General features: G+C 51.0%; 1 protein-coding gene across 1 annotated transcript in view; it reads left to right on the forward strand.

The window, feature by feature from the left end:
• The first annotated feature begins 722 nt into the window (after positions 1–722).
• GDPD4 (glycerophosphodiester phosphodiesterase domain containing 4) overlaps positions 723–13,056 on the forward strand; it is a 39,058-nt gene continuing 26,724 nt past the window's right edge. Inside the window, exon 1 of the mRNA XM_054269923.1 lies at positions 723–784. The gene's annotated coding sequence lies outside the window, so the exon portion shown is untranslated. The remainder of the gene's footprint in view (positions 785–13,056) is intronic.

The following is a 13,056-nucleotide window of genomic DNA, read 5'->3' on the forward strand; positions in this document are numbered from 1 at the left end:
CCAGGGCTGAAGAGGATGTTTGTTTAGCTTCTACTGCAGTGAAGAGCCTTTATGGAGCAGGAGGAGCTGCATGAGGTTGTGCAGCTTCCTATCCTGAGAAACTTTATTATGGGATTTTGCCTCTCTGAAAGCCCAGGGTGCATTGGAGGTTACAAAATCCAACCTGCTTTTGTTGTACCTGCCGTCCCCTCTCCTCCCCCTTCAAAGGAAGTTATAACTCTAATAGGATTTAGATATTAAAGCCCAAAACCCCAAGTAAAATAAGCAGTTTTGCACTCAGGGTTGCTCAGAAATCTGGTGCAGTGGATTCCTGCCTGGAACTTACAGTAGTGGAAAATATTTTCATGGAGGACGTTCAGGAGTTTTAATTCTGAGGGTCAGCGATGACACATCTTTCCCAGATCTCCTATGGGATATTTCCTCAAACCCCATCCTTTTGGCACTCAATTCTGCCAAGGTGGGATGTGAACATCAACCTCTCCTATTCTGGGTGGGCAAGGGGTAAATGAATCAATCCCAGGTTTGTCCCCAAGTCCCGGGTGTCTCCCAGAGCCGTGCCACGAGCAGCTGTCTGCGTCCCACGGCGAGATTTTAATTTCTCTCGCCGCGGGGACTGAATTTATTGAGCCTGTCCTGGCCCCTCCTCCCGTGGGAGGGACGGCTCCAGCAGCCTCTCTAATAGCGGGTGTCACAGAGCGGTGCCACCATTGGCGTCCCGGCGTGTCACGGGCAGGGGACGCGGCAGCCCCAGCGCAGCAATCGCCGTCGGTGCGCCCCCGGCGCGGTGAGTCACCGCCTCCCTCCCTCCCGGCTCCCGGGATGCTCCTGACGCCCAACTGCACCCCTGCCCCCTCTCCCCTGCTTGCCCTGAGAGTTAGCACCGAGTGGCGAGGCTTTTGTCACTTTTCCTTTGTTGCCTGTGGATGTTTGAGTGCGTTGGTTGGGATGCGACAGCGGGAGACTGACCCGGCTCCCGCCCGGGCTGGGGAGAGAAGCGAAGCCCGGAGAGCCGGGGGACAGGGAGAAAGGAGAGCAAAGGGGAGGCAAGGGGGCGATCTGTGAGCTGGGGGCTCGCTGGGGAGGAGGGGAAGGTGGCCGGCAGTGCCGCTTCTCCCGGGATGAGCGGGCTGTGACCTGTTGAGCGGATGAGCGGGGCCGGGATGAGGCGGGAGCGGCTCCTGGGGTCGCTGTGGCCAGGGCAGTGTGGGAGGGAAACCGCGGCTGAGCGTTGGCAATCCTGGGGATAAAGGGCTGTTTCCATAGTAAAAGGGAGAAAGGAGCCTCTCTCTTTCTTCCCCTGAGCTTGCCTAGCGTGTGAACGGGGAGCTTGACTCGGGAACAAATAACCCGTGAAAGGGGAACATCTGGGAACAGCTGTAAATAATCACGACTTGGTTAGAAAGGCTGGAAGCAGCACTGCGGTCTGCCATCTGCCCTGATGCTGCAGTCACCCCGGGAGCTCTGATGGGCAACTGTTTGGGGAGCAGCTCGGCTTGCAGCTGAAACACGATTTGACCCTGGCTTTAGGCTGCTGTTGTTGTCTGAACGCTGCCACATTATTTGTAGGCATAACCACAATTAGCAGTGAAACAGAGGAATTCTCACTCCTAAGAAAGAGTGAATTTTAATTCAGCATCAGGCGCTGAGCAGGTGTGAACCTGGGGACTGGCACCGGGACAACTTTAAGTTGCAAAGTGCAAACTTGGATTAGCTGGAGGTCCAGCCCATGGTGTACATCACCTTCTCTTCACTTCCACACTTTCTCTGGGAATCCTGACCTGATAATGCAGCATCTCCCCTGATAAGTTCTGAGAGATGATACCAGGTGGAAGGACAAGAGAGAACAGAAATAATTTCCTACAGATTTTTCCTTAAAGATTTTAAGCTGCATTTAACAGGAAGGACAGGCATAATACACCATGAGACCAGCTGGATTTCAATTAAAAATTGTTCTCAATGCAAAGGGAGACAAAGCTGCCACTTCCTTTATAACTTTACTACTGAAATGTCTAAAAGTTGTGCAAGATTTTCAGGGCAATTTGAAATCCTTGCAGAGAATACAAACACAAAGCTTGTTGTCATGACCAGTCCTGGGACTTCCTTACGTTGGACGTAAGGACGCCATGACGTTGGACCAAGGAGGTGAGCAAACGGTGTCTTGATGTATCATTTCTGGTGATGGAAACACAGTTCTTTAAGTTTAGTTGTGTCAGCTTTTTTGTGAGAATGCCTGCAGCTCACAATATACCTCTGTGCAAGTTGTTACCAAGCAGTTTTGCTTAGTGTGATAAAGTATCAGCTAAAATAAAAAAGAAAGTTGTGTTTTTGTTTGTTTTTTCCCCAGAAGTTTGTGGCCCTTTGACAGTATGACTTTCTTTTCTTTGCAAACCCAGAGGCCTTCCTTCAGGCAAACCTGTCTGGTTGTGTGCAGACACTTTGAGAAGCGACTCTTACAGCTGAGACCCACGTGCTCCAGTGTGGAGCAGATCCTGCCCATTGGCAAAGCCCCAGCCTGGTGGCTTTCCATGGGGGACAGGCTGCAGGGAGCTCTGCAGTGGTCATTCCCTGCAACACCATGCACATGTGCAGCAACAGCCTGGCTTTGGTCCAGACCTGACCCCATGCCCAAGGGTATCTCGTAGGAAGAGGTCTGTGCCCCGTCCTGGAGTGACCTGCTGTGTGCTGGCCTGTAGAACTGCCCCAGAGCCCTCTGTGTGTGCAGCAAACAAGGGTCTTGGGCTGTGTTTTAGGTGAGCAGAGAGCAAAAGGTGGGAGAAGATCCTTTGTGTTACAGATCTTACTGAAGGGAAAGAAAGGAGCTGGAGTGGGTAGAGCAGCTTGGATTCAGGACCTGTGATGCACCCTGGGCCGTGCCTCCATGGCAGGATGAGCCCTGAGGGGGCACAGGCTTGGCTCCACACTGTGCCCTCTGCTCCAGCCTCAGACACGGGGTGTGAGGGAGCTCAGCAGCCAGCTGCAGGTGCTCCTCTCCTCAGCATCCTGTCCTCATCCTGTTCTTCATGGGCTGGGCACTGCTCTCCCAGCAGCATTCAGGCAGGACTCACAGCTGGCTGCTTTTTGGTGGCTAAGGGCTTGGCATTTTATAAAATCCCAGTAAAGAGAGGTCGTGTTCCCTGTTATTCTCCACACCAGCAGGACACTGACATTTGCTGTATTTCTTGCTCTCTCTAGAAAAAGAGGAGGGAAGTAGAAACAGTGACATTTCAGAGGCTTGAACAGTGAGAAGTCCCTGCCCATGGCAGAGGGTTGGAACCAGCTGATCTTGAAGGTCCCTTTCAACCCAAGCCATTCTGTGATCCATTGATTTTATGAACATGCCTGTGTCCTGGTCTCATATTGATCATTTTCTCCTGTCACTGTTTGCTTTGCCAGTCTTCTGGTGTCTCCAGGGAAGATGTTGTGTTAAGCATGATGCAAACCTGCTGTCTGGGTCAGGATGACTCTCCATGCTCATGGCCCAGGTCCTTTTGGTGGCTGAGCAGTTGTAGCCTATGTGAGTGCACCTGGTGCTGCAGCAAGAGAGAGATGAGAAACCCTGTCCTGAGACTCATCCTTGCTGGTCTGGTGCCAAGGGAAGCTCTTGGGGCCACCACAGTGTGCCAGCTCTTTTCCTTCATGGACACTTGCCAGGAAAGGTGGCAGGGTGAGAGGTCAGCTGTGGTGGTGGTGTGCTATAATAACAGCAGGGAGCACGGGAATAGCAGCAGGCAGGGAAAGAGGGCAGGGCTGGGGAATGAGCACATGTGTGAATGAGGCTGTGCTGCTGCCTGGGGGGGCTGCTTTGACGTCAGCTCCAGTTTTGGGTGCAAGAAGAAAAAAGCACATGTCTGCAAGCAGGGCAGGGTCCAGGAGCAGCTCAAAGCATTGCTGTAGGCCTGCTGGAGTCTCAGACTGGAGTCTCACTGCTTGTGCAGAAGGGCTTTAGAGTCAGTCCCTGCCTTATGCTCCTGCTTCTTTTCCTCTGTTCTCCAATGCAACTGTCAGCAATTCCTTGTTTCTCCAGCTTCCATCTGCTCCAGTTAGGCTGGAAGGCCCTGGAAGGTTTTCAGCCCCTGAGACACTTGTGCAGCACTGAGCCTCTGTGACAACCACAGGCCCAGTCCTCCCTGCCCTGGCTGCCGCCACCGACTCCGTCTGGTCCTTTCGGCAGCTGCTCTTAACCACTGACCTTACTTTGGAAGGTCTCCAGAGCTGGAGAAATAAAAGACACTTCAGAAAACGGGGAGGGGGGAATTGGCAAAAGCAGTTGCTTTTTAAAAGACTACTTACTTCTTAAGATGTACTTGCTACTGATTAACCTTTGCTCTGTGATTGCTTTAATTGATTCATGCCTCAAAGCCGTCAGAAAGGTTCTGTGGGGTCATGGTGCCTCTGTCCTAAGTGCTCTCTTTCCCTGCAAAGCTTTTAACAAGTTTTCCTTGAGCACAACCCAATCCTTGCAAGAAATGCAGGTGAATGATGCCAACCCTTTTATCTTCTCCATCCCTCAGATTTTCCAGCCTTCTTCTCAGTGCTTTGCTGCTGTGGCGTCTTCCTTCCCTCCCTGCTGCCAGTTGGCAACCTGTTACCAGCAGGCTGGGCCTGTTCTATATTCCTTTGCAACTCATGGTGAATGCTGTTTAGGGGGATGGGGGAGTGAGTTTTTGGCCCCTCTGTGAAAATGAGGCACTGTAGGGTTAAGTACTAGTGCCCTCAATCAGCCTGTTGGTGCCTTACATGTGGGCCCTGTGACTGCTTCATGTGACCCCACATACAGAATTTCTGTGGCTGTCCCTTTGTATGGCAGCAGGATGACACCCCCCTGGCAGTTGTGGCCTTGTGCTCTCCATGCCAGGATGCAGGAGCTCCTTGAAGGTGAATTGGCAGGGTTTGCTGGGTTTAAGCGATGAATGCCCTCTCATTTTGGGCTGGGCTTGTGCCCTGGCCCTCTGGATGTGTGTGAGACCATTCATCTGGCCTATTTGGACATCTGTCCTTGCATGAGCTGGGTTGTACCCATTTCTTTTTGCTGGCTGTTCTGGGTGATCAGGGTGACCACTCAAGAGGAGATGGAGCACGAGTCTGATGAGGAGCAGCTGAGGGAGCTGGGAATGTTCAGCCCCGAGGAAAGGAGACTTGGGGGGGAACCTTAATACTCTCTACAACCACCTGAAAGGAGGCTGTGGCCAGGTGAGCGTCTGTCTCTTCTCCTAGGTACCAAGATGAGAGAAAATGGCCTCAAGTTGCACCATGGGAGGTTTAGATTCGATTTAAGGAAAAATTTCCTCACTGAAAGGGTGTTCAAGCATTGGAACAGATTGGCCAGGAAAGTGGTGGAGTCACCCGGAAAAAAATGGGTATATGTTGCATTTGAGGACATGATTTAGTTGGTAGGCTTGACAGGGTTGGGTTAATGGTTGGACTTGATGTTAGAGGGCTTTTCAATCCTAATGATTTCATGATTCTAACCAGTCCTCCAGGAAGAGCAAGGGAAGAATGAAAACACCCGCCCCAAGCTCTCAGCTAAAGAAATCCCTTTTATCCTTCAGGACGCTGGAATGTGGGTGCTGCTCAGTGCTGATCCAACAGATCTGACTGTTCTGCATGTCCTTGGCCCCGAGGAGTTCCATCAAGGCTCTGTCCATGGGTTGTCTCTGCTAATCTTCTTGTTTTGCTAAGCAAACTCCATGTCTCACACCAGCAGATGGATGAAAATTAAATGAGCCATACAATCCTCACCTGCTGATCTTGTGGCACTGTTGGCACAACCCTGAACTGGGAAACTGAGGCTCTGTGTGATGGCTCTGCTGCATCCATAGTCAGAGGTTAGGTCAGGGGATTTGTGTGTCAGAATATCTGGTTGCTCTGAAATGAGCTCAGAATTTTCTGAGTTGGCTTATGCAGAATTGTGTCAGTGTTTAATTAGCTGAAAAGGATTTTTCTCTGAGAACAGCAGCACCACATTCTTATGGTGCAAAAGCTGGCTAGCCCTCATGCACTGGGATACTGTCAATGACTAAGTGGATGAGCTTCTGTCTGGTGGCATGGAAAGCATCCTTTCCTCCTCTCCTTGCGGGGTGTTTTGCTCCAAGGCTGGAACTTCAACACCCACACTCTGTGGGAGGGCCAGCACTGGGGTCTTCAGCACAGTGTCTGTCCAGGGTCTCTGTCCTTTGTCCAGGCTGAAGAGTGCTCTGCAGAGCTGCTGAGCAGAGGTACACAATCTGGAAACCTCTTTTCTTCTCCCCTCTTGGCTCAGGGATGAAGTCTTCCTCTGGAGATGAAGCTTGGGGTGATGCATAGCCCTCGGTGGGGCTGTGGGGCTGGAGAGGGTCCCCCACTCTGTGTCCCAATCTCCTCACCTCCCCTTTTACAGCAGGGCACAAAGAGCCACTTAGGCATTCCCAGGAGCAGAGAGGGACCCGAGCCAGGGCATGCTGAAATGCACAAAGTAGGATTTATATCTTCAAAGAAATATTTCCCTCCTTTCTGAGCTCTTTTTAATTTTTTTTCTGAGGGATTTATTCCTCCTCCTCCTCCTGCCCAGGCAGGCTTTGAGGCGTGGAAGCACTTTTCTTTTTGCCTCCCCACAGTGGCTTTTCAATGGTGGGAGAGTGACTTCTTGGGAAGCTGTGGGCCACCCAGGGGCTGTGCCCACGTGCGGGACGGGGCTGGCTGGGAACCACTGCACACATTGCTGCTGGTGACACTGCCTGACCACAGGCACAGTGACAACAAAACTCCTCCCTTCTGCTGCTGACCACGCTGAAGTGTGGGGGGCAGCATCTCACCCCAGACTGGTCATGTTGAGTCTCTGTTTTCAGGCTTGATCTGGGGAGGTGTAACCTCAGCAATGCTCCTGATTCCCTCTTTGGGTGAGCAAAGTGACCCCCAGATGTGGGCATCTCACTGCTGCCATCTGGGACCAGCATCTGGCTGGGGTTAGAAGGTCTCTGTGTGATCACAGATGGAAGGTAGCTGTTCCTGATCCCTTTTGGGGCCAGACTTTCTGCCTCTGCTTGCCTGGATTGCCAATGGGCAGCGTGCTGGCTTCCTCAAAGGGCTCTGTCCTTTTGGGGTGGGAGCCCAAGACTGAGGTAAGAAGTGCTGTATAACCCAAGATAATGGGTTATGTATGAGGTATATGAAGGGTGATTAGGGTCAAAAACAGAGGAAAGGCTCTGCTGAGGGGTCTGGCACCAACAGAGCCAAAGATACCTGTCTGTCATGCTCATTTCTGCAATGCTGGAAAAGTGCCCATGTACCCAAGAACACTTGGATCAGATTATGCCTGAGTCCAGCCAAAAACATGGCATTTGTTAAAAACTTTTCTCCACCTCTTCTTTTTCTTTCTTTCTTTCTTTCTCTCTTTCTTTCTTTCTTTTTTTTTTTTTTTTAAGCAACTATTCAGCTTTATTCAAAACACTCATTTTGCTCCTAGCAGGCGAGAGGGAAAATCTATTGTAGCTCTTTGAGACCCTTTTACAAACATGATGATTTCCCCTTGCCTGTTTCCATGTGAAGCTGAAAGCATTTGTATAAAACCCATTGTAAATGGTCTGAAACTTGGCCAGTAATTTCCTGGGCACACATTTGTTAATGTAGCCTGCAAAGTGCTTTGAAAACGAAGAAAAGCAGCTGTGATTTCTAATGATGATAAGTATGATTAAACAAGGATTCTGCAAGTGGTTGTGAATAATTAGCCATCTCTGGGGTCTGCACATTGAGGACAAACATGCTTCAAACATAGAATCATAAAATGGTTTGGGTTGAAAGGAAACTTAAGGAGATCTTGTTCCAAACCCCCTGCCATGGGCAGGGACACCTTCCTCTACATCAGGTTGCTCAGGGCCCCATCCAGACTGGCACTGGACACTTCCAGGGATGGAGCAGCCACAGCTTCTCTAAGAAACTGGTGTACCAGTGCCTCACCACCCTCACAGTGAAGAATTTCTTCCTAATATCTAATGTAAACCTACCCTCTTTCAGCTTAAAGTCAATAACTGCCCCAACCCTCTCAGTTTGTCTTCACAGGAGATGTGCTGCTGATCATGTGAGACTCATGAGAGAGGTATCTTGAAGAAATAGACTCTAAACAGTCCTGGGGAAGGGATTTGCAAGAGGAAAAATGTGCCTTGTGCAAAAATGTGTTTCAACTTTATGGCTTTATTTTCTATGGTGATCACTCTGGAATAAAACCAGGGATTAAGATGCCTTTTGTATGCTAAATTCTCATGGCTGATGTTGGGTTTTGTTTAAGGTGAATAGATCTCACCTTGAAGTGGGGCTTACTTCACCATGTAGGAGTATGTTTAGAAATCTGGGGCTGCAGCAGTGTTTCCAAACCCATTCTTAGCCATCACTCATTCTTAGCCATGGGAGCTCCTCAAGAGCTTCTCAAATTGACCCCAGAAGACCGACTGGTTGCCTGAGAAGATCTTGCCATAAAGCATGGACCCACAGCTGAGGCACTTGGGGCTGAGCTGGGCACACCACCCATTCCACATCCCACCCATTCCCAGCACAGCTCCTGCTGGATGTCCTCTGTGATGGGGGATGTCCTCCTGTGTAATAGATAGAGGATATTGGCAGTATTTATTTGAAATGGGACGGTTTATTTCTATCTGTTCAAAATGTGGTGGGATACTGCAAAAGGTAGGGCATGAACCTTGGTGGAAACCTCTCCATGTCTTTGGAAGCCACAGCCACAGCCTGTTAGAGGTGTGCTACAACAAATGGAATGGAATGGAAAAGCATTGTCCCTGTAGTTGCAGGAGCTGTAATTCCTTGTTAACCCCTTCTACATGCACATGTGTTGGTTGTTTCCCATGTGAAGCCCCCTGGTTTCTTTCTGCTGATGGCTGTGCTCTTCCACTCAGGAGCCAAGAGATAAGCAATGCACGAGACATACCTGGCACGTGTTTGTCCCAGGCTGTACCCTCCCTGGGATCCCAGGAAGGGCTTATCAAGAAACTGCAGAAGGTTGTACTGATTAATTATAATTATCATCTGCAAGGGAGAGGATAAAGATTATATTCTTTATCATAGGGAGGTTACAACTATCTTTATTTTATTTGATCTTTTGTTTCATTTCCTGGGTTTCAGGAAATGAAAATTAATTAATTTCCTGAAAAAGAACTGAAGGCAGATGATAGTCAAATAAAAGGGATCCTAGACTGTGATCCAGAGCCTTGGGCAGAGTGCAGAGTAGAAATGCAGGTTTAAGGGATGCTCTTTGTTGGCCTTTCTGGCTAGTGGCAAGATCTGTGTGCAGCTCATGGTGACAGTGATCAACCAGCAGTTTGCCAGGAGGTTTTACTCCTTTGCTCCTGTTGGTGTGATGCTGTGAAAGAGTCCCAGAGGAAAGGCCAGGAAGTGATGCCCTAAAGAGTGATGGCAGGAATCTCCAGGCTAAGGAGCTGCAGGTACTGGAGAGGCTCAGCTCAGGTTCAAGGAATCTCCCAGTCCTGGCATGGGGTTCACTTTCTCTCCAAAGCCCTTGGAAACAGTGGAATGGGCAGAGTGGGCATCACTGCTTTCTTAGGAGAAGCTGGCCATGCTCAGGGGCTGAGAAATGAGCATCTCCGTGTCCCTCCATCTCCTGTGACTCCTGTTGCCCATGTAATTCTTTTCGCCCAACTCTCTTCTTGCAGTGAAATGTATTTGTAAGATCTGGAAAGAGCCTGCAACCACAGAATCATGGAACCAAGACGCGTCAGGATGGAAGGGACCTCAGTGGGTCATCTGGTCCAACCTCACGGCTCAAGCAGTGTCACCCTAGAGCACATTGCACAGGGTGGTTCTTGAGTATCTCCACTGGGAGACTCCTCAACCTCTCTGGGCAACCTGTTCCTGCACAGTGAAGAAGTAATTCCCTCTGCTGAGATGGAGCTTCCTGTGTCTCAGGACTTTGGCTGGTCAGAGTGACCCCAAGATACCCCAAGAAAGTCTCTTTCCCCAGCCTGGCAGTCGAAGAAGGACTCAGAACTCTTCTATTCCCGTTCTCAAGGTTGTTTATTATATCTTATCTATAAAATTCTTTCTCTGACCCGCCAAGGTCTGTCTAGCAGGTGGGGTTGAGGCACACTGCCCACCTCAGAGGCGGCATTGTCTTTTTATACTAAAAACTACATGTACCATGTTTACAATAACTTTCCAATACCTATCACCTATGTTAGACAGTGAGCTTCTACTCTAAACCAATCTAAAAGTGCCAACATCACAGCAGAAGATGGAGGCCAAGAATAAGAAGAAGGAGAAAGGCTGGACACGTCCAGATCCCTCCATCTTGTCTCCTGAACCCCCATTCTAAAAACCCCAAAAAATCTTTTTTTACCCTGTGATAAATTCAGTATCATTCTATTTAAAATTTTGTGGCTTGTAATTCTTCATATACGGTTGGTAATTGTTTTTTTCCAAGGGCTAAATCAAAGGCACAGGGGTCTTGGGCTCTGTGCCAAGGTCTCTGAGCCCCCTGGGCAGGGGCTCGAGCCCTCCAGGGCAACCAGAGGAATTTCTTGGGTTCCGACACCTGCGCTTCAGTTTCTCAAGAGGAGCCTGGCTCCATCCTCTTGCCACCCTCCCCACAGACTCTCGGGGTGAGATCCCCTCATGGTCGTCTCGGCTCGAGGCATCTGTGGAAACGGACTCTGCTGCCGGTGCTGGAGCTGCGCCAACCGCTGGGACAGCTGCTGAGAGAACCGCTGGGATAACCGCTGGGACAACCTCTGGGATAACCGCTGGGACAACCGCCGGGACAACCGCTGGGATAACCGCTGGGACAACCGCTGGGACAACCGCCGGGACAACCGCCGGGATAACCGCTGGGACAACCGCCGGGACAACCGCCGGGATAACCGCTGGGACAACCGCTGGGACAACCTCTGGGATAACCGCTGGGACAACCGCCGGGACAACCGCTGGGACAACCGCCGGGACAACCGCTGCCCGCGAGAGACGCCCGCGCCGGTCCCGCGCCGCTCCCTGCGCCAGTCCCGCGCCGGCCCCGCGCCGGTCCCGCTGCGCTCCCCGGCCCCGCCGCTCGCGCTGCCCGGGCCGGTTGCCAACCGCTGCGGCGCTCCCGGCCCCGTGAGCTTCCCGGCGCTGCGGTGCTCCCGCTCCCGCTGCTCTTGCTCGGCTTGGAGCGAGGTGTTCCCCCTTGGACAGCCTGAGCCGGCCTTCCCCCCCCGGCCGTAGCGCGGCCGCCGCTGCCGCTGCCTCGCCGACTGTGCCTCACAGCCCCCCTGTGTTGTTAGGTACGGTGTGGGGACACCCCGTGCCTCACAGCCCCCCGTGTGTTGTTAGGTACGGTGTGGGGACACCCCGTGCCTCACAGCCCCCCGTGTGTTGTTAGGTACGGTGTGGGGACACCCCGTGCCTCACAGCCCCCTGTGTGTTGTTAGGTACGGTGTGGGGACACCCCGTGCCTCACAGCCCCCCGTGTGTTGTTAGGTACGGTGTGGGGACACCCCGTGCCTCACAGCCCCCCGCGCTGTTAGGTATGGTGTGGGGACACCTCGGTGCAGGGGAAAGGAAAGAAATGCTCAAGAGGCCCCAAGGGAAAAAGCTACAGGGCAATGCCAGATTTGGCTGCCATGCTTTTGCCCCTTGGAAGATGAATGTTCCAGCCCCAGTACCCAAAAAGACAGAAGATTTTAATACTTGCTTAAGCACTGGCCTCTCAAGCAGGTTCCGCTTTTCAGTGCTTTCAGCATTCAGGCTGTGTGGCTGAACATGTTTCCTGATTTTTCTTTCCTTCTCTTTCCCCTCTCATCCCCCCAGGCTATTTCCCATGCTTTTCCTCACTCTCTGCCAAGCAGTGGGAAAGCAGCAGCCCTGTCTGACTGCCTGTGATTATGGGGGCTCTTATCTGTGAGCGAAGTCTCTGTTTGCCACGGAAAAACCTGGAGTCCCCGGGGTTTATGGAGCAGAAAAACATATGTTACTGCTTTCATGCCTCACTTGTTAAGGAGTCCTAAACTTTGCCGTCCTACTGATGCATGTGTACCTGCTTGCTCTTTGCTCCCATGGCTTTTCCAGTGAATGGATGCAAGTTTGCTGTTTCCATTCTCTATCCATTTAACTTTGCCTGGTAAAGATGGGCAGAAATTGCAGACAATCTCTGAATTTTAAGAGAACTGTGCTTCAAATCTAGGTGCAAGGACTGTGAAGCCTCTTGCTAAGTCCTGCCAAGGACCAAACTGTTTTTTTGGCTTCTCCATCTGTCATTTGTTTTGGTGCTGTTTGCCCCTTAGGTGGTTGTTGGGCCCAGTTACTGGGATATCTTCTTTCTTGGGATCAGATGCTTGTGAATTCCAATGTATCAGCGTTTGATGTGGTCTGAGGCGCTGCAGATTCAGCCAGACCTTGGGAATTATAAAGTTTTTCTGGCTTCTAATTGCCTTGCCCCAGCTGTGGCAGCAGACTGGCAATTTACCTTGGATGAAACCATGAAGGATGCAACCATGGGACAGAGGGTCATGGAGAAGCTGGAGGTGGCTGAGTGGTAAGGAGGGAGCTTGTGTTAAATGGAACACAATTACTTGAGAAGATGGAGATGAACCTGAGGGCAGAGACCAGGGAAAATATGCAGAAGTAAAAGGGGAGCAGTGATGCCTCTTTGGAAGGACACATATAAAGAAGACAATGGAGTGCCTGGAGATATGAATACATTTTAACTGAGAAGCACCCTTCTGACTGTCCTTGTGTCTGTCTTTGTTTTCCTCATTCTCATGTGGGACCTGGCACATCTAAGAGGGATTTCTCCTGGACGTGTCCTAGGAGTTTCCACTGGACTGTTTGCTGATACCAGCAACAGCACAGTGTAAATGCATTGCAACACATGAATCTTGCAGAGCTGTAGAGGGAGGTGGGCTCTTCTTAGGAGTCACTGCTTAAGAGTGAAGCGGCCTCAAATTTGGTGAGTTGTCCTTGGTCTTCTCTCTCCCTGTCAATTCTTTCCTTTGCATCTCCATTCAAGCATCCCCTTTTGTCTAGTGCCTCACGCATGCCTTGTGCTGCTCTCCTCAGCAGAGACCCAGCAGTCCCAGAAGCTGT

Source organism: Melozone crissalis, unplaced genomic scaffold, assembly GCF_028551555.1.
Source record: "Melozone crissalis strain CALT ecotype California unplaced genomic scaffold, PUWL_Pcris_2 ptg000008l_1, whole genome shotgun sequence".
NCBI lineage: Eukaryota > Metazoa > Chordata > Aves > Passeriformes > Passerellidae > Melozone > Melozone crissalis.